Source organism: Patagioenas fasciata, chromosome 7 (assembly GCF_037038585.1).
Source record: "Patagioenas fasciata isolate bPatFas1 chromosome 7, bPatFas1.hap1, whole genome shotgun sequence".
Classification (NCBI taxonomy): Eukaryota; Metazoa; Chordata; class Aves; order Columbiformes; family Columbidae; genus Patagioenas; species Patagioenas fasciata.
Genome location: NC_092526.1, coordinates 3471500 through 3491540, shown reverse-complemented (window position 1 = coordinate 3491540; position 20041 = coordinate 3471500). Strand labels below are relative to the sequence as shown.

At 41.4% G+C, this 20041-nt stretch overlaps 1 long non-coding RNA gene across 1 annotated transcript in view; it reads right to left on the bottom strand.

The window, feature by feature from the left end:
• The window catches only part of LOC139828388 (uncharacterized), a 200715-nt gene that overhangs the window by 14120 nt on the left and 166554 nt on the right, over window positions 1-20041 (bottom strand). Inside the window, exon 4 of the long non-coding RNA XR_011739916.1 lies at window positions 1925-2040. This is a non-coding gene — a long non-coding RNA (uncharacterized lncRNA). The remainder of the gene's footprint in view (window positions 1-1924; window positions 2041-20041) is intronic.

Here is a 20041-nt window from a genome sequence, read left to right as displayed (position 1 = left end):
GATGCAGCACAGAAGAAACATCCAACAGATTTTGAGCAAGGTAGCCATTACCAATTTCTCCAGAGAAATATTCAGGATGTTCTGCATCTGCATGACCTAAAAATAGAAATAAGTTCAGTAACACTCTTTACGCTATCACAGAATTACAGAATGTCAGGGCTTGGAAGGGACCTGGAAAGCTCATCCAGTGCAATCCCCCCATGGAGCAGGAACACCCAGCTGAGGTTCCACAGGAAGGTGTCCAGGCGGGTTTGAATGTCTGCAGAGAAGGAGACTCCACAACCTCCCTGGGCAGCCTGGGCCAGGCTCTGACACCCTCACCAGGAACAAGTTTCTTCTGAAATTTAAGGGGAACCTTTTGTGTTCCACTTTGTACCCATTGCCCCTTGTCCTATCATTGGTTGTCACTGAGAAGAGCCTGGCTCCATCCTCCTGACACTCTCCCTTTCTATATCTGTAAACATCAATGAGGTCACCCCTCAGTCTCCTCTTCTCCAAACAGTTCCAGAGCCCCAGCTCCCTCAGCCTTTCCTCACACGGGAGATGCTCCACTCCCTTCAGCATCTTGGTGGCTGCGCTGGACTCTCTGCAGCAGTTCCCTGTCCTTCTGGAACTGAGGGGCCACAACTGGACACAATATTCCAGGTGTGGTCTCCCCAGGGCAGAGCAGAGGGCCAGGAGAACCTCTCTGACCTACTGACCACCCCCTTCTAACCCACCCCAGGTACCATTGGCCTTCCTGGCCACAAGGGCCCAGTGCTGGCTCATGGTCACCCTGCTGTCCCCAGGACCCCCAGGTCCCTTTCCCCTATGTTTCTCTCTAATAGGTCATTCCCCAACTTATACTGGAACCTGGGGTTGTTCCTACCCAGATGACGGTTCAGGCCTGAGCGGTTTGACACAAGGCGCCATGGTCTGGCATATGTACCGATGGTTTAAGAACTGCGATGCCGATCAGACGGGGAATTACAGACGAGAGCTCCACAAGGGAGCAACGCTCGCTCCTGGCAGGGCTGCGCTCTGCAAAACGGGGATATTTATCTCTTTTTTTTTGCACTTCATCTTCGGTTAATACAATTTTCGTCAGATGTTTTCACATTCCAGGAAGCACAAGCCAACCCAGCCGCTGGCTTTGTGGGTTTCTCACTTTTCTCTGGTTTAGGAGTGGATTTGAGACTACGACGCTTTTCTGTTACTATGAAAAATTATATCAAAAAAATATTCTTGGCATAACTCCCCTGGTAAAGATCTTTAAAATCGAGTGGCACTACGTCCAACACTGGAGATCTGCGCATACTCCATGCATGTTCATACCATTGACAAAAAAATACCCCAAAGGAAGGCAAGATTTCTCTTTTACAAAGTTTTTCTTTTTGCAGGGTTATTTTAAAGTATTTGTCATCAGATGCAATACAAACCAGCCACATGAGCCCAGGCAATCAGTGGGAAAATAGCACTCTAAACTGAGAAAAAAATACATATTGTACTGGGGTTTGTCTGAACAGAAATTTCATATGCAAGAAATAGGACTAATTCTACCTTAAATATTTATGTTCAGCTCCTCCGAAGTTCATGGTAGGAACATCTTTGCTCTACAGCTTTGTTCTAAGTCATTATCCTTAAGTCACTGCCAGGGGACTGAACCAGATATGTGTATTTCTCTGCCTAGTTATGGAGTCAACCAAATAAATTCAAATTTCTATCTATAAAGATATTTATCAAATCTAAGTCATCATGGCTCCCTTTGCTTTGAGGAGTAACTACATCCATCGGTCCTATAATACTTGTAGTACGAAACTTTGGTGTTGGCCATTAATTTTAATTCTGTTTAACCCATTAAGTACTGGAAACCCTCTGTATATACAGGATATTGGGTTTTATCTCACAAAAGACCTTAAGAGGACAGTCAGCTTGTTTCACTCACCATTCATGAGACCAGTGAAGAGTTTGGCTTAAATCTGGGACTTTGTGTTCGCACATTCTTGAGGAGCAACCATCATTCTCAACTCATCCATCTTGTAGACAGAGCGAGGCTTTTCTCTGCAGGAAACAAGCAAAGGTAAGAACTGATCCACAGCAAAAACCTGCATGTTCCTGTGCAAACCCTTCCAGGCTGGCAAAGACCAGTATAGCGATACAAAAAACTGTGGTAGATCTATCAGTGCTCCTCATCAGCATAGTGAGAAAAATAAAGTTAATTATCTCTTACATCACTGAGACTTAAAAACCTGAGATCCGGGCCCTGATCACTATTGAGAATATCAGTCTCAATCTCAATACTCTTAGGATCATCCTTAATGTTGACAAATTAAGAGGACAATATGTGCTGATTTTTATCACAATTTTTAGATTATTCCATGAGAAAGGTCCCTTACAACACAAAGTATTTGATGATTCTATGATTTTTCTCATTTCTAGCTAAAGATCTTTGAATGTGGGTTGTTGGCAATACCATTAGGCCATGAAAATCTCTAGTTTCCATTGCTGGTGTCTGACACATGTAGTAGATGGAATTTCTTCATTCTGCTGGCACCTATGCACGTAGTTAAGGACCCGTTCACATCCTTTCCTGCCCTCTGGCCATCGCATCTCGCATTCTCCTCTTGGTCACCATTTGCACCACAGAAACTCGCTATATCCTCTATCTGGAGAAAATGTTGACAATATCCCTGCTCTTATTAAACGAAAATAGTAAGAAAAAAAACCCAACTCTCAAAAATTCACATTGAGAAACCTGAAATCCTCACGTAATTACACTACCGGGGTCTGAAGAGCAGCTCGCAAAATTAATATTGGAAATTCTAAAGAACACGCGGATTTTGAAGCTCTGGCAACGCTACGTTGCTTTTAGGCAAAAAGTCTTACCCAAAACCCCTTCTTTGGAACAATCTGATTGGCAACAAGTTGGAAGCAATGACTTGTTGACTTTGGAATACCAGAAAATCACCATCTACTTTTACTTAAGGAAAGGCCATGTTTCTCTTCAACTCCCCCGTACCTACTCCAGCTCGGCCTGGTTTCTGTTACTTCTGTTGTGGATACATGGCTGCAAGATTTATTGTATCAGAGTAAAAGTAAAGACTGTTAATGTTGGATTCCATAGGGATTTTTCATTAAGGCTTCTTAGTTTACTTATAAATTATCATCCTGAGGCTTGTAAAAAGGGCTTCCCCCCCTCTCCTCTTATTCTAATGACATTTTAATTTATATTGCTGGTATTTCCATAGGAGAAGTCAATTAAGAATTACAATTTGTTTCACTACAACAGCAGCTGAAGTGTCTCTACACGCAAGCTATTAACAGATTTTACACCATTAGAGTGCCAAAAATCAATATATTCTGCACCAAAACCTAAAAATACCGCCAGTGAAGTCATTTAGCATCTATGGACCACAAACGTGGCCATGCAGTTTGCATCACGTTTCTCTACCCACCTCAGGATCAGAAGCCAGACTTCGAGAAGCACACATTATTGTAGTCCCTACACAAACACATCACACTCTTTAACCACATGGTTAATGTTTTAAAACATCCCTCCTGTTTTGGTAAACCCTCTGAACATGTAATTGTGAGCAAGGCACTGTCTCTCTCTAAGTGTCTGCACGGCTTAATTTCATTCTGCCATGTCTATGTGAGGGTTTGGACAGATAATTTTTAGCAGTGACGAGAACCCTGGCACTTGTCACTGCAAATCACAGCCCAGCAGAGGGTTATTATTAATATATACTGGGACAGAGCTAGATGGAACATACATAAAGCACTTCTGAGCTAATCTTCCTCTGGTCTCATCTGAGGTGACCTACTCAGGTCTCTTAAGTCTTTCAAGCATTTTTACATTCAATTACAAGATTCTTTAAACAGAAAGACATAGTCATGTACTCCTGCATAGACCATCTTATATATAACTATACTAAACTCCACAAGCTGTCCCTTAGAATCTCGTTTGCACCAAATACGACTTTTCCTATAGCTTGGGTTCAGAAAATAGTGTGCTTATGTTCGCTTGCCTTTCTGCATCAGCAAACTTGAGATATTCCACAGCAGAAAATTTCTATTTGACACAAACATGGACTATAATCATTAACCAAGAGCAAAAATTCAACGGACAGAAAGCACTTAGGAAAACAGAGAGGACAGGTCCTGCCCCGAACAGTATGTCCTCTCTTCCAGTTCAGTGCACCAGTACAAGGTGGTACCATTGCCCACCTTCCAGGGTACCAGCAAGGGCCAGCGAACACAGCAGCATCATCAAGCATATCATAATTACAGGAACATCTGTTCCAGATGTTTTTGACGCATTTTGCATCACTATTTTTCACAATAGCCTGCAAAAGTTTACATTTCTTATCTACAGCAGATTGATTATTATTATTTATTATTTCAAGTAAAATTAAATTAAAGGTACTACACGACAGCTGTGAAGACTGAGAGCCCTAACTTATTACCAGCCAAACAATGTTATAATGGCATCCGTAGCATGGGTTTTTCTCACCTACAATATCATGTGGGAAATTTTAATACACATGGTTGGACCATCCACAGCTTCACTAAGGCAGCTCAAGTCCTGGTGTTGGTTCCGTCACACGACAAAGAAACTAATATACTGATTACCCAAGTTCTAAAGTAAAACTGATGGTTTAAGACAAAACGATGTCATTATAAGGTCTCTAGAACCACTTGGAAACGCAGCAGTTGAAATAAAACACACTAAATCTATTCGCACACGAAAAAATACCCATCTTTTCCTTTCTGACACAGTCGTATGTGCCTTAGACACTGGAATAAGGCAGTGAAAAATAAACCAATTAAGTTAGATGAGCCTGAGAAGGTATGCATGCATTAGTTTCTTTTTTCCCTTTTCTAGCTGTCACATTTCTCCTGCTTCTTGTGTTTTTAAGCCGTAAAGGATCCCTGTGTTTCCCTGAGACAAAGGATGGGCTCTAAAACTCTGTCTTCTCAAGTGATGAGTTAAAGAACACTGCAGGAGTACTTGCCAAATCATACCACCATTATTAATTCAGGCATGATGAAAGTGTTCATTTTAGCTATAATCATGTAATTCATCAAAATACTACTAGAGCATATCATTCTGAACTATTACACTGATATAGCACCTTATTGCACCTTCACCGAAAACAGGAAATGTATTTTTTGATGCTTATCTACTGAAAAGCAATTCAGTTTGGGATTTTGGAAGCACTATCTTGTGTTAAAATAAAAAAGGAAATTTCAAACATATTTTCTTGTACTTGTATGATGTTGTTATTATGTATTTGGGAGATTATCTCCAACGACGAAGTTTAAAAATGATGGAGCAGTGATACAGTGCATTTATCCAGTGCTGACGGAAGGAAAGATTGGGTTATGAATATACAATATTCTATGGAGTTTAAATGTAGATTTTGGTCTCGCTGCCCACTTTGAAAATAGCTTTAGAGGCCAACATTTGTCTACTGCAAGAACCTTTCAAAAACGGGTTCTTTGGAGTTCTTTCAATGACAAAAAATATTTGTAAGAAGACTGAATCCTGTGATAAATCTCAGGATGTTAAAAGGAATAAAGGAGCGGATCCCCATCTCATCATCTCGCGCCGTGACTGCCCCCGCACTCTGTGTCTTGCTCAGCACACACTTTTGGGAGCAAGTTGAAATTAAAGGGAAAAAAAGGAAAGAAAGAAATGGGAAATTAAATAACTAAGCAGAGGCCCGGTGGATTCTTTTCACACATCAGCTGAGGTGCCTTTGGCAGAGATCGGCCTGGTGCGGCAGCTGTGCCGACTGCCGAGGGACGCACCTACAACCAACAAAAAGTCGGTAATTGTCCACATCAGGAAAGCTTCATTATTACAAATAGAAAAGCAAAAAGTTAGCCATTCTCACTCGCAGGGAAAATCAAAGGAAAACAGGATTAATGCATGCTAAAGACATAAAGGGATGCGTTTAGAAGAGCTGGCAATGAGCTCCAGTCCCCCCTTTTCTCTCTCCCCTTTCCCCCTTCAACCACAGCATCCCCCCACATGAATTAAAAGCAGAATTTCGGGATTGGAGGTGGGTAACATATACATATACACCTCAGTTTGCCATGTGAAGGTGCCTGACAGGTCCCTTTTCCCCTCCACAATTTAGATGTCCACATCTGGAAGTCTGGCAAAGCAAGTCAATCAGGATTTGTGTTAATAAAAGCATCTTTTCATCTACAGCAAAATATAATAAATATAGAATAGATAGACAATAATATTATAATAATAAATCTTCATAATAAATAATAATTAGAATAAAATGTAAATTCACAACTAATGGGAAGGCCAGAAGTTGAAGTCATCTGCTGCCACTACACAGCAATTTGAAGGACCGGGGCTGGGATGACAGCTGGGGAGGGGACAGAAATCATCTCTGAATTGTCCCTGTCTGTTCTACCAATACAACAAAGGCACAGAGCTCCATCCTCCTCCATCCACACTGGCACAACAGATACATCAAAATGGACTCAATGCTTTTAGTTGGAAGTGAAAAGAGAAAACACTGAGAAAAGAGACTGTTACTGTGAAGACTGAGGGATGTAACCGAGTTATACAGAGGGAGAATTCAGCAATATATTAGGAATGTACCTTTTAGAGGCAGCTAGTAAATGGGGAAACAGTCGAAAATGCTGTTCTAGTGGAATTCTCAATGTTTAAAGAGAAATTTCAAGCCACCCAGAAATGGTCTGAATGAAATGTAAAGCAACGGAGATTTAAAAAACTTAATCCACAAAATGATGTGAATTAAAATGCTCTAAAAAGGCAAGCAGCAGCAGGAGAGATGCAGCATAAAAAACACTCGATGCTCCATTATTTGACGGTTATGGCACCATAGGACTGACTACTCCATAGTTCTGAAACAAAAATATATATTATCACAACCTGACATTTGATCTAAAATACATATCTGTTGTAAACAGAGCCCTCCTTTGGGGACTTTGAAGGTTTACAATTTTTTCTGGCTATTGCATGATGCTTAAAGCTATAGGAGGCTTTTATTCTTGACACATCAACACCCAAATCCTTTTCCTGCAGGACAAAAATGAGGTTTCAAGTCAGTTGTAGGGGGCAGTGACTTCTACAAACTCACCCAAGAAGATGACACAATATAAATTAGGCCACTAAGTCAGGACAAACTAATCAGCTCCTCCTGACAATATATATATATATATCTCCTCCACAATAATCTGATTTATTAAGGGTGTTCATGAAGTAGCCCAGCTTTACATGTGTAGATATTAAAGCTAAAAAAACCACTGTAAATTATTGTTGGAAGCTATGTTTTATGTTGAATATTAAAGTAAGCTAATAACATTTACTGTTCTATTCAGTAATTACTTGAGAGTAATTAGAAGCTAATAGCTACCAGTTTATAGCTATTAAGCCTCTCTAGCACTACAACTTGGTTTTTATATGATCCTTTTGTTTATTTTCACTATAACAGTCTCCGCAGCCTTCACGCACACACAACCCCCTTCTTCTCCACTTCTTAAAGTGACCAAAAACCAGCGAAATGAGTGAACCAACCGCAAAATAAAACTGTTTCCCCTTCAAGGAAACTCCTTCTGTTCTCCAGCTACAAAAGTGATTAAATTTAAGCACGTGAGTAAGTATATTAATAGATTTACTAGGATGATCAAGAGTGTAAGGTGCATCCACAGACACACCTGGTTCCACCAGGACAGAAAGTACTTTGCTTCAGTAATAAATTAGAAGAAACAGCAGAAGACATGTTTTTACATATCAAGGAAAGAGAAAAATATGCTTTTCTGCATTTTCCTGTAAGAAAAAGATGCTGTTCCACTGCCGGAGCAATCCCATACCAGGAGGATGAAGCAATTTCACAGCATGTGGGTGCAAAATTAGGTTTTTTTCACATTATTCCCTTTGAGAAAGTTTCTAAATGCTGCACTAGACCCAAGATTTTCCATATCTCACATAGTTATTGTTGGCCACCTCTGGGTGTGAGAATACTGCTGGTACAACCCGTCTGAGCCAGGTACAAGCTACATTTGCAACAGTCACTGACCTGTGTGCCACAGGTACACAGATCTATTTTGTACCTCATTCGCCAGCAAAACATTACTTTTATAATAAAGAAACCTTATGTGTCGAGCTTTAAAGTTCTCGTGGAGCAGGATATTAAGCAAGGCCGCATTTTAAATACATCATCAAGTCGACCAGGTTTATGAACCAAAGTATCATACACTGTACATCCCCTCCAAGCTGAGGCAAGCCCCAAAATGCTGCCTTGCAGACATTCTTAAGTAAGAAAGTTTCATTTAATTCAAGGAACAATAGTATACGGTAGCAAAAGCTGAAACAAACAAGATTTTCAAAACCAAACTCTGATACAGAATAGTAGAATCGTTTTGGTTGGAAAAGGCATTTAAGATCGAGTCCAACTGTTAAGCAACGCTGCCAAGTCCACCACTAAACTGTGCCACTAAGAACCTCATCTGTGCAACTTTTAAACCCCTCCAGGGATGGTGACTCCAGCACTGCCCTGGGCAGCCTGTTCCAATGCCCCACAGCCCTTTGGGGAAGAAATTGTTCCCACATCCAACCTCAACCTCCCCTGGTGCAACTTGCGGCCGTTTCCTCTGCTCCTGGCGCTTGTTCCTGGGGAGCAGAGCCCGACCCCCCTGGCTCCAAGCTCCTTTCAGGCAGTTCAGAGATCAGAAGGTCTCCCCTCAGCTCCTGTTCTCCAGCTGAACACCCCAGGTCCCTCAACCGCTCCCATCACACTTGTGCTCTTACTGTGCCAATATTCACCTACTACCTTCAAAGCCCCACTGTGCTCTTCAAGCTTCTCGACACCTGTATCTAGAGGAGGAGCTCTAGGAACCAGAGCTGCATCTCTAACCATCAGAAAACGCTCTGGACAAAAGCACGAGCGGTCGGACAGGTTTGAATGGGGTGTGACAAGAGTGATCCCAAAGCATCGCTTCACCGGGGCAGGGACAGCGGGTCGCTCCTCGTCTCACTAACGCTCAAAGCCACCAGCAAGGGTGACAGGAAGAACTGCGGCATTTATCTGCGCCTGAACTTTTTCACTGGACTCTCTTTTCCTAGAATACAAGCTCACTTGTTTTTTTTAAAAAATCATCATCTAAGACCACAAGTAATATTTCTGAAGGAAGGGAATGTTAGATATAACAAAGTAATGACGAAAATCTCATTTACTTAATAAAATTCCTTTGATTTTAAATCAAAACTGATCTCCATCCGTTTGAACTTTAACTACCTAATTTTGTCTCGCATTTCAGATAACACATAGTAAATGCAATTTGTCATCATAACTGTATTATTATTTAATCATATGAAAGTTTTGGTTTATCTTGAGAAAATATTTATAGTAGTTTTAATACACGGGATCCATTCTTGACAGAAATGATGAAACAGATTTATCACCCTTGACAAATTATATTGCAAACTGTCCTCTCCTGACTGCTTACAACAGAAATATTAACAACATACACAACTGGAACACCACCTGTGATTCTCATTTCTTTAAGTGAATATCATCTCTTTTCATGGAGACTATACAGTACTTGCAATGTGAGTTACTTATAAGTGAGTAATTCTATGAATGACTGAAACCTGTAGCCCTTTAAATCAAACTAAGTAGTGTTTTATTAAAGTGCCCAGCAAATCAATCTAAATCCAAGGATAATAAAGCCCTAATCAGGTGGTAGAAAAAATAATAGGTTGTCATGCATGAGGAAAAATAGGCAATCATGGAATGTTTTCTTTAATTAGGTTGTGTAAAGTGGAAGGACTGAGTAGGAACTGGCAAGACATTCATCATGAGCAAGGTGGGAAATTATTCAGATTACTGAGGAAGGAAAATCGAGTGTGAAATACTAAGATTTGACTGGACAGAAAATTAAAACTGGTTTGCTATTCGTGCCATTTACTTTTGGCAACTTACTGGCAGGTGTGGGTTTCCAAAGTAGTGTGAATCCAGATCTTTCTGTAGTTTAAAGACCTCATACAACTTACAATAACTTTTAATGGCATTAGCATATACAGATCCTGCCTGTGCCTCCCAGAGGGGTAGAGTGGAAATTCATCTCCATAGAGTTTCAGCTGCAAAAATCATGTGGATTTGATTGCTACTTTGAAATAAAGCAGTTAATTCTATTATCCCAGGTCATTAGTACATGGCCAGGTATTGAAGCTGCTTTACAATTTACCAGCACCACAAGACAGATTATTTAGACAGTCAACGAATTTTTCCAAAGTCAGGGAAATGAACTTAGTACCTTAGATTATTATGATAATAGTTGTCATTATTACTACTAGCACTACTATTTTAAAATGATTTCTCAGCCATTCGATGCTGAATTCAGCATGCATGGGATATGTAAGAATACTGACAGTGCTAAGGCAAGCTTATAAATGTTGCCAAAAATAATTTAAAATAAAGTTTTTCAGAGACATTCTAATTAGAATGCAGTTTAATTTACTCAGCATTTTTCATACTTATCCTAAAATCTTAGGCAACACAGCATAGGCAGAGGACTCCTGAGTTCTTTCACTGCCATAGTATTTCAGTATCAGACTGAGCAATCTTCTGCCTTCTCTCTCATTTCATTGAGATGCTAAACTGGTACATTACTAATTATTTTTGGATTGCATCATTATAAGTATTATGAAAACACTATTGGCTAATAGGAAACAGACACCTCGACTCTCAGCAGTCCTCCCTCTCCCCATTATGCTCAATGGTGGCTTCCACACCATAAACGCAGAGAAAGTTCCTAAACATCTTTAATGTTGATCGTAAAAACAAAAGCTGCCTCCTCATAAAGACTGAGGTAATAGCAGAAATAATTACAAACTTAAGCTGACTTTATTCTGCTTAGGAGGGGGATAGGACCACAGCCATTGCCAGATTGGAACACAAAGTTTCTTCAGGAGAAGAACACAAAGTCTCTGCAAAGCATCTGCTCAGCATCTGAGTGCTTTTGGGGCTCTGTCTCTGCAAGACCAGAGTATTTTAGGTCAGTATCAGCATCCTTTCAACAGCTTAACAGTCCACATTTTGTTCCTTCTGAAGACCTTTGTACAACTTTAAAACTCGATTCATAATATTGGCCTTGTACGAGCTACTTGAAGACAGAACCAACACAGCGCTCAGAGGTCAACAGCATCAAGCGCAAACTGCTGGTGTTTCTGGCAGCGCATTCAGAGCTGCGTGTCCCCCCGTGGTTTCCTCATTCTTGTTCACTAAATGCACAGTTTGGGAGAGGTGCCAGCAGGAGAACGAGCCCCTGTGTGCACTCAGCAGGTTGGGATGGTGGGGATCACCCTGCCCGGGCTCCAGGAATGGGATCCATCTCCAGCCTGTGCTCGACAGCATCACTTGCCATGGGTTTTGCTTATTTGTTTATTTATTTAATTGTTACAGCAAAACTGCACTTCTGCTTGGCCTTAGGTCCTGCTGAACTCATTTCATGCAACATCAGAGAAAGTTTATTCTCAGTATCTCCCAGCTTGGTGAAAGTTGAGCAGCAGCATGAGCTGCAGCATATGCTGTTTTCCCTTCTGTCTTATTTTAAGAGTCACTAAAAATGCTTGGCAGAAGAATTTTTTCACATCAAAAAAAAAAGGCTGCGGGTGATTTTCTCCTGCTGAAGTGTCCTGACCCCCAGGAATGGCATCCGAGGTTTCCTTCTGAGGTTGCTCGGCCTAGCGAAGCTTGAGGAGCCGCCCGACTTAGCGGTTCAGAGCACCCGGAGTTGCCACCTCCAACCCACCACCCAACCTACAAATCACTTGTCACCAACTTTGATCTACCTTGTTTCAGGTGGTTTCCCCTCTGTCTATTATTTCTGCCAAGAGACCCGTGAAAATTAAATACAGACCCCATCACTGCTTGAGTGACCTAGTGCTCCATCATACCAGCAGTGTAATAGCAATAAATCATTTCAACTTTAATCTATTGTTATTGATGAATGTACAATTATTTGTCATCTAATATGCTGAAAATGATGACCAAAGAAATAGATCAACTTTTTTTTCTTCTTCCAAGTACGGCATTGATGGATTGTATCCCTAAGCTGTTATTACACTTATAATGTACTCTTCTGCTATGACAGCACAGCTAGTTTTTTAATCATTCCATAGTAATCAACTTAAGACAACATAGCAAGACTCATAACTCATGTTCTTTTCATTTCTGGCAGTGATGGGAAATGAAAATGTTTTTATTCTTTTGAAATAATTCTTACCTGACTAGGCTGAAGATTGCTTTAAAATTGTAAATAAATGGTTGTTTATTGAGCTGGAACTGAAAAGTGACACAGTAAAATGCATGTTTCTGAAGAAAAAATAATAATTTAGGCCTGAGCGGAGCTAGAGTTGGTTGAAGAAAAATACTTTGTTTTCCTTTTAACTGGTTCAGTGCTAATGAAAATCTGTACTTGCTGGTGAAGTTATCCAAGCAATGCTCCTGTTGCCTTATTTAAGAGCACACACACAGACACACACAGGATGTCAGGGGTTGAAGGGACCTGGAAAGCTCATCCAGTGCAATCCCCCCATGGAGCAGGAACACCCAGCTGAGGTTCCACAGGAAGGTGTCCAGGCGGGTTTGAATGTCTGCAGAGAAGGAGACTCCACAACCTCCCTGGGCAGCCTGGGCCAGGCTCTGACACCCTCACCGGGTACAAGTTTCTTCTCATCTTTAAGTGGAACCTCCCGTGTTCCAGTTTGCACCCATTACCCCTTGTCCTGTCACTGGTTGTCACCGAGAAGAGCCTGGCTCCATCCTCCTGACACTGCCCCTTTCCATATTGATCCCCAGGAATGAGTCCCCCCTCAGTCTCCTCTTCTCAGCTCCAGAGCCCCAGCTCCCTCAGCCTTTCCTCACACGGGAGATGCTCCACTCCCTTCAGCATCTTGGTGGCTGCGCTGGACTCTCTCCAGCAGTTCCCTGTCCTTCTGGAACTGAGGGGCCACAACTGGACACAATATTCCAGATGTGGTCTCACCTCCCCGTGCACCAACACATCTGCCAGGTTTATTTTGCCTCTGAGAACTCTTAATTGTGACCCTTTCATCTTATTTCTCTCTTGTTTATAAGTAAGAAACTCAGCCGGTTGCTCTCCTGTCTTTCATCCGTCTTCCCATCACTCCAATGGTTTCAGCTTCTGGGAAGTAATTTTAATTTTTGCAGAAAGTCAATATTAGACTGGAAAACAAAACAACAAGCATCCTTCAAAGTGCGGTTATCATAACCAAATCAGAGGTTTCCCTGGGCTTTTGTGACAGTTTAATCCAGGTAACACGTCTAGCTTTTTTTCAAGCTACTAAGCCATTCCTCCCCAGTCTCAAGTCTTGGTGGGGAATCCATGTGTTCACAGCACAGAAGAGCTTAATTCTCCAAAGCAAGAAGCTGACAATGAAATTTGACATTACTTTTGTTTTGAAATCCCTTTACTGCTACAGCTCGTTCCCTGTGGTCATTTAGGAACAAATGAAACAATATCAGAATTTTCCTGACAGCGATTACAACCATTTCCTCATTCACCAAGTTTTTTGTTTCATTGCCATAAACACAACTTCAGCAAATGAAACAGAAACAAAGAGGTCGGTCTAAATGTTGAAAAAGTACATTCCATCAGGAAGCAGCATAATACACCTTCAAGAAGATGATGTCCAGAAATTCCTAAGGAAACGAAGAACTCAAAACTGACTTTTCTGCACCAGGGACCCAACCTTGTTCAAAAGCAACACTGAATCTGTGAAACTGCCCGCCGGTTGCACACACCAGAGACCCTCACCTCCAACCCAACTCCAGAACTGCAAATCTCAGCAGCCACGATCAATGCATTCCCTGAAGCCCATGTGCCTAGAGATGAATTGAACTTCTTGCTGATCCTATAACAATAGATGTTTATCTCTGAATGAAGGTGTCTGCCAGCCTGCTCCTGTTTACAAGTGAAGGAAGGACCAGTTTTTAAGCCATCTGTGGACCCTCCCCTCAAATGACTGAATTGACCTGGAGCACCTAAGAAAAAATACCTTGACACAAAATGGACCTTTGTTGCTGGCAGACATAAGCAATGACGGCTCAAACAAGTAAAGAAAGTGATGGTGAGCTTCATCCCCTGATCTGGGCAGACAGGGAAACCTTCTCTGACTCGTGCAGCTCGCTGGTACCTGGGCAGCTTTCCTCAAACCTGGACAAAACCCTCTTCCAAGACAGGCAGCCCTGGTGCAATGTGGGCCATAGGTTCAGGAAACATGTAGGGCAACAAAAGAGAGGAGAGAGAGGAGAGAAGGGGAAGGGCAAAGGGACAGGGGAGAAAACAAAGAAGGGAGAAGAGAGAGGGGAGAAGAGAAGAAGAGAGGGGAGAAGAGAAGAAGAGAGGGGAGAAGAGAAGAAGAGAGGGGAGAAGAGAAGAAGAGAGGGGAGAAGAGAAGAAGAGAGGGGAGAAGAGAAGAAGAGAGGGGAGAAGAGAAGAAGAGAGGGGAGAAGAGAAGAAGAGAGGGGAGAAGAAAAGAAGAGAGGGGAGAAGAAAAGAAGAGAGGGGAGAAGAAAAGAAGAGAGGGGAGAAGAAAAGAAGAGAGGGGAGAAGAAAAGAAGAGAGGGGAGAAGAAAAGAAGAGAGGGGAGAAGAAGAAAAAATTTTAAAAAAGCAAAAAAAGAAAAATAAAAAGAAGAAAAAGACGAAAAGTTTAGGGGGTTTTGTGTGTGTGTGTTTGAGTTGGCAGCACAACTCCACATGCGGAATTTTCAAGGCAGATCGGGTCGCTGTCAGCCTGCCCTGCGAGAGCCAAGCAGCAGGTCCAGCTCCTCCATCCCTGAGTCACTCGCAAAGGAAACACCGCCGGGAACAAACCCCCGAAGAAACCGAGTTCTCAGCGCTGCTCTCAAACACAAGCCCCTCTTTCCAGCCTTTTAAATGATCTTCATCTTTCTAACCAACCACCTCGGATGTCAGAGCCGGTCAGCGCGAAAAAAAAATGAAAGCAAAAATGCCGCAGTAAGCAATGAGAAATGTAGATTATCAACTTTAACAAGCTTCCACAAATCACCGACATCTTAGGTTGCAAAGGTCGGCTCTGGCGCGGTTACTGATATATTCCTGTAAGGCCGAAATGGTCTCTATATGTCACATAGATTGGGTTTGGGCCGCTGCGGATGGAACACCGGAGGAGCAAAGCAATCACTCGACAGACAACAGACGCACAAATAGCGGCTGTCTGGTTACACAGGAGAGTCAGGAGCTGAGCGTTTGTCTCCCATCCTAAAAAGGCCATAAGTTCCATAAACCACCCCCCCAAAATCTCCTTAAAATGTTCGCAGTTTAAAAAGTTGTGAAAATCAACCAAGTTTTATTCTGATCGTAGCATATGGTAAGACAACCATATGCAACGTGATTGTTTTAAGATGCAAAAAGTGATTTAAGAACCAAAACCATGGATATGTTCCCCCTAATGCAGCACCAAGGTTACAAAGTGCAAACGCACTGATCCAAAAGCACTGTTACTCACTCCGGAGCTGTGGAGGAATCACTGGGCTGGCAGGGCTGTTTCGTTTTGTCTTTTTTCTGGTTTTGCAAAAGGTCAAGACCTTTTAAAATTATTTTATGGGGAAAGTCCAGCAACTCTTCCCATGCACACAGAGACACGAGCTGTAAATCAGAGCCTGGCAGCGACTTCAGTGCTGCACCGAGGATGCGAGTATCAGTTCTCATAATATAATAGGGTATCATAGAATCATAGGATCATTTTGGCTGGAAGAGATTCTCAAGATCATCAAGTCCAACCATTAACTTGACCCAGGTACTACACCATGTCCCTAGATACGATATGAAATAAATTCACACCTGTTTAACCTATGTTCAAAACTCCTGTATACAGTCCAATTTCAAAAGTCGCATGATAACAAATACATTTTTTCCAGAACAAAGAACATTTTCTTTTCCATAAAGACCTTTATCTCCTACTTGTTTTGGTTGCACTTCTCATCTTCCACTTGTTGCAAATGCCAATTTTTGTTGCATCACCTCTGCTGATCATAGCAAAACATCGTTTTACCCGCAAACAGCATGGAAGCAGCACAGGGACAGACTCCGCCACTCTTTACCAACAAGAATAACTGATTCTGGAAGATAAACTGGTACATTTTCACCAAAAGCACGCAGTATTCAACTTTGGAAAGCTGTTCTTCTAATTAAATGTTGGGACGTGATTAATCATGCCTTTTTTTTCATGAGAAAAGACAAATAAATAATTAACACGGAATGTTACGCTTCAAACAAGAAGAAGACCCAAAAAATACTACCTAAAGTGCTGTCTATTTAGGCACCAGACTAAGCTGTATTTGGTTTTCCACAGGATTTGTTTATGGAATTATGATGTTGCTGAGCTGCTTGGTGCTCCTTGCCTTTAGCCATCATTATCAGTTATCTTTCGGGGTAATCATTTTTCTTAAAATCATGACCCATTTGATATCTTAAAAACAGCAACATTAATTTTCATTTGTCACATATATAAATTGACTAAATGTTAATAGCATTCTTCTTGAGTAATCAGTTCTACATGATTAACCTAAAAATTGCCAAAATGTTGTTTACTATTCATTTGTATCCAAAGAAAAGAGAGAGCCACGATCCATGAGTTAGAGTAGGATTAATTTAGTTTCTGATCTGTATTAAAACTTGCCACAATGATTCATAATCATTTTACTCACTATTTATCCTGACGAAACTATTTAATTCGGAGACCTCCTCCTAGTATAATAACGCTGCCCAAAAGCATCACTGCTTTCTCATGCTTGCATTCAGTTTCAATATATACAATAAATAGGTAGGGATGTTTATTAAGTTGGGCGTTTGGGATTGGTTCTGGTTTTTTCAAATGTACTCTTTAACTTTTTTCGCCTTATTTGTTATTTTTCTTGAGCCAGGAAAACAGAGTCGATGGTCTTTACCACCATCTAGTGGAAAGAATTACATATAGCAAGCCACAATACTGTCACAGAATGGGGCAATAAACACTTGACCTGTCATATATACAGAATTCACCTGTCTTATGGAAATTACGGCATGAGTTATCACATTGCGGTGATTTCCTCGTATTGCAGCCTGTAATACAACACCACTACTTCATTAACAATGGAGAAAACAGATTCTAAGGGAGATAGTGCTTGACATTTAAAACATTGAGCTCCTGGTTATTGTTATAACATATAAAGAGCCTTGGGGTCAGAATACTATTCCAGACCTTAAAAAATGAATGACAATTAAACAGCAATTGTCACAAACAAAGGAGCCTGGACTATAAATTGTTTCTCCTCCGAAACACTGATGGAGTCTTCAGAAGTTTATAGCTCTATTATCAGCTGTTTAAACAGCAGAACATATTTTTGAAAATTGCCTCCCTCCCAACAAATCAAACCAGATTCTAACCCAAAACCACTTTTCAAATGGCCACTACCGCGTGTGCATACGTGGAAGCGGGAAAGAGAAGTGGTTTCGCCATGATGGGTTTTGTGATGAGAACCTGGCTCCTCCTTTTGCTCCGGAATCCTGATATGATTTTGACTTTTTGATTCTGCTCCCTTACCTGCATCCTGGAGAAAATACCTCTGTCGTTCACAAGCATCAGGATAGGGGGCATTCACCATCGTGGGGACCACGTGTGCTATAGGAGGACATTGAAAGTGCAGATAATAAGGGCAGAAAAAGCTTGACCACAAAAAATGGAGCTAAAGTGACCCCCGTGGCTCTCCCAACACCGCAAAATATGGAATGTAAGAACCATTTTACACCTGCAGGCCCCAATGGCCCAGGCACCTGAGCTGTTCCCTCAGCATCACCCACACGCCCCTCTCACAGCACCAGCCTTGTGTGGTACCCAACGAGCCAAAAACCGCATCAAAACCTGCCAGAACAAACAACGCAAGCTCTGCCTCCAGCTTTGCTCAAGGTTTTCCTGGGGAGCTTTGTTCTCCCCTAAGTCCCTTGGATAAGGCTGAGACTAGCGACAGTTTTCTAAAATCGCTTCTTGTTCCAAAATTTTTGCTGCTTCTGAGCACACGATTTTACTGCAAAAAGCTTCCAAAATAACGCTGAGTGGTGTTGCCTTCACCTACCGATGTGGTGTTTTTCTCTCAAGCACATAAACGTTTCATCCAATTAACCAAGCCATGATTTTTAATTCTGCGTGGCCATATCCATCCCTCAGCCCTGGCCAGGTTACAGGCTCACCAGGCATTTGCTCACCCATCTGGAAAGAAATAATACATTAATCGCTGTGCATGTGACGTGGTCAATGATCTACATCCGCAACTGCTGCATATTGTTGTATACGTCGCTGTACGGGTGTCACTATATGAATATATGGTTTCTTCAGTGTTCCCAAATGATTTTTAGCATTGCCCTGCATCAGTAAAGTTTACTTGTCTTCTCCTCTGTTGCTAACAGTAGATTTTTGAGCAGAAGTGTCACCATGTCCCGCAGGCACTTGTGGCTTTTCCCACTTTTCCCCAATCTGGGAAACTCTAATCAGCCAGTTAATAAAACAGCCAGATGCACCAATGAGTTTTTATGCACTTGCCAAGGAGGTTTGTTCTCAAACTTTATGCTTAACTCCCTCCTTTATAATATTTGAAGGCAACATCACAGATACGATGCCCAGGTTTAAGTATCTCTGTAAAGGAGCTGACTGTACTGGCAAACCCTATATTTCCCCAGCACATGATGCTGAAATACCCGCAGTCTCCTTCCCAGCTACTCAGGGTATTGCTCTAAACTCTGGCCTTTAAAAAAGAAAAAGCATTTTTTTAATTTATATTTTGTTTAACTAAGAAAAGCCCCAAGCAGCTCCTCTCATTGACACCCACTAGCAGGACCGTGTCCTTCCTGGAGGGACCTCTGATTTTGCACCTGATTAAATAGCAACTCAGGGTCAGAGCCGTGCTCTCGGTGACTCAGTGATGTGGTTGACTGGCTGACAATCTCCACAGGGTAGAGTGCGATTTACTTGTGTGCCCCAATTAGCAGTGCTAATTGGGGCACAAAATCTGTGTGATTTTTATATTTATTTAATGCGAACCACCATTCTGGGAATGGGAAGTGGGCACTGAAACAGGAGGGGGGTTGATCTGCCCTGCTCTTCCAATACCTGCACAGAGAGTGGGAAAAGTGCTATTAAAAGGTATGTAGATGAAAGCAGGAGTTTTGGTGTGTTTTCTCGGCTGCTTCAGGGTCCAACAAGCTCCAGGTGATGCTCAAATCCCAGATCTGCTCTGCAAACTTTGTCTGGCTGTAATTCTGTACTGCATAGGCTGGAGAATCCTAAACCTGGTATTATAGCTCTGTTTTCAGTTAAAGAATGCTAAATTTATGAAAAAAAACCCACAGGATTTGACAATAATCTGAAAATCAAGTTCTGTAAGTTTTTGTTAGAACAATGCAGCAGAGCAAAGGAGCATTTTTCATTAAAATGTGGAGGGAATTACTTAGGCTTATAGGCAATTATTTCAGCTGTATGCCAGATACCACAGGTACTAAGAAAATGCTGGTAACTCTTTTAACATCATTATTCTGGTATTTGCATACAGAAACGGCACTTCAGATGCTTAACTGCCATTACCATGCATTAATATTTGTTTTGCATGCACAGTTCTAAGTTAAGTGTTTGTGCAAATACAGGCATGAAATAATTTGTACACTTTTGCACACACAAAAATTCGCTCTTTTAAGACCAAGCAATACTTACTGGATCATTTCTGTGGCTGATGCTCCAAACAGAATCCCAGATTCGAATATAAATATTTATCAATTCAAAGATGATGCGTAAAACAAACAGCCTAGAAAATGAGATGCTTTCTGCTTTTTCATTATGCCATTTGATAACACTGGAAAAGAATTACTGTATACTTCTCCCGCTAAAAAACCTCTCCATTTCAGAAGCGCAAGCTGATTTTATTTTGATCTATTATAATAATAAAAGAACAATTATCTCTTTCCTAGCAGCTTCGAGCCTAAATCACCTCACA